We start from the raw sequence: 2,191 nt of genomic DNA, 5'->3' as shown, positions 1-2,191 counted from the left end.
TAGAAGTCCCTGCTCCAGGGTGATTGTGTGTATGTGTGTGTGTGTGTGTTAGAAAAACCAGATTGAAGGCCCTGCCCCAGGTCTGCTTCAATCGGAGGGAGAAGCGGGTGGGGGTGGGGGGTAAGAGGGTAACCTTCACACAGCCACCCTATTCTTCCCCTACTTCCTGGTCAGCACGAAGCAGCCCTTGTTTCTGGGGCCAAGAAGGCCTCCCTCAGGGTAGAGGGGGTGGCCCGACGCCATCACCAGCCACCCTTCTCTCTTGAGACACGGCCTGCCTTTCCTTCTGAACTCTGGCAGCTGTGCCTGCAGGAAACTTGCCTCTGTGGCTCTGGGGACACCCCCACCCCACCTCTGGGGCGTCTTTCTGAACCCCACACCTCTCCCAGCATCCCTCCCCACTCCCCTTTGTCCACATCATGCCGTGTCGGGCGGGGGTTCACAGCTTCTGGGGTTTGGGGCTGGGGGTTTCCTCTAAGGCATTCACAGCTTCTGGGGTTTGGGGCTGGGGGTTTCCTCTAAGTCTGGGCTGGAGGGAGAAGAAGAGCCAGGCCTGACACCAGACCTGGCTTCCAGCCTTTGCCTGTCAGTAGCCCGTATGTGGGAGCCTCCCGGTGGCATCATGGTTCACTAGTTGGTTAAGGGGTTGGGCTTTTGACCATAAGGTCAGCTGTTGAAAACCACCAGTTATGCTGCTGGATCAAGACCAGGCTTTCTACTCCTGTGGAGACTTAATGTCTTGAAAACCCACAGGGATGGCTCTACTTTGTTCCTACGGGGTTGTGCTGAGTTGGACTTGCCTGGAGGGCAGCGGGTTTGGGGCGGCAGTGAGGAGAGGCCCGAGGGGCCCTGGTGGCTCAGGGGGTTATGTGTTGGGCTGACAACCTCAAGGTCAGCAGTCTGAACCCATCAAACTGCTTCTAGGGAGAAAGACGAGGCTTCCTACTCCTATAAAGAGTTGTTCGTCGTTGGGAGGCGCCATCCCGTCCTGTCGGTTCTGGCCCATAGGGACCCGATGCAAGGTGTCCTGTGCCACCCGGACCATTGTTCCCGGGCCTGTGACATTCTGGCAACCACGGTGTCCATCCGTCTGGTTGAGGGGCTTCCTCTTTTCCGTAGCTCCTCTACTGCAGCCGTAGCATGTCCTTCTCCAGGGACCGGTAAAGAGTGATGGTCTCGGAAGCCCCCAGGGGCAGTTCAACCCTGTCCTACGGATGGCTGTGAGTCAGGGCCGATGGCAGTGCGTTTGGACTTAGTTCTGGAGCCGCGTCCAGGGAGGACCCTGAGCACAGAACCACTGAGGTGCTTCCAGCACTGTCTAACTTCCTTTGGCTCCTCTCTCGAGGGGTAACCCCCTTTGAAAGATGGGGAGTCTGAGCCTAAGAGGCCGGCCTGAGGTTGCTTGGCGAGGGGCTGGGGCAGGTAGGACATCCACCAGGGGCAAGGGATCAGTGTGCACTGCTCACCCAGGCCTGATGGCCCTTCAGCCTTGACCTCCACTTGTGACAGCAGAGGCCAGCCCAGTTGCCTTTCAGAGATCCTGTTCTTCCAACCCCGCTGGGCCTCCCGGTTCCTTCCCTTCCTGGGACCTCAAGCCAATGTCTCCAGCACAGGGCAGGGCATGTTTACCCCGAGGGGGTCTCGGGGGCCCGAAGGGGGCAGTGGCAAAGGAGGGCTCTCTCAGGGTCTTGAGCTGACCATCCAGGAAGTCGTGGTGCTAAGAGTGAGGGGTAGGGTGGGGTTTGTATTTTCTCTAGCCATGCGGTGGTTCCTGGCAGCTCCTGGCCAGCCTGTCCACCTCCTCAGTGATCAAGCAGGGGTGTGTGTGTGTGTGTGTGTGTGTGTGTGTGTGTGTGCCCCCGTGAGCGTGTGTGCTGGAAGCATCCTTCCTTAAGACTTCTGGGGGTCCTGAGCCCTTCCACCCTACCTCCTGCAAGGGTTTGGCCCACCCAGGAACTCACCCCTCCAGGCTCGTGGCTCTCAAAGGTTAGCCACGCCAGAACGACCAGGAGGGCTTGTGGGAGCAGAGGAATGGTTGTCACCCTCTGGCCCCCATCAGGCTGTCTGCTTCAGCACAGCTGAGGAGACCCTGGGAATTTCCACTGGGTTATGAGCTATGCTGGGAAGAGCAAGGTCAGCAGTTTGAATCCACCAGCCATTCTTTAGGAGAGAGATGAGGCTCTTGACTCTC

The sequence above is a fragment of the Echinops telfairi genome, unplaced genomic scaffold (genome assembly GCF_000313985.2).
Source record: "Echinops telfairi isolate 266 unplaced genomic scaffold, ASM31398v2 ScPeMD7_7417;HRSCAF=8455, whole genome shotgun sequence".
In the NCBI taxonomy this organism is placed as follows: domain Eukaryota; kingdom Metazoa; phylum Chordata; class Mammalia; order Afrosoricida; family Tenrecidae; genus Echinops; species Echinops telfairi.
The sequence above is the reverse complement of the archived record's forward strand: the minus strand, read 5'-3'. Positions refer to the sequence as shown.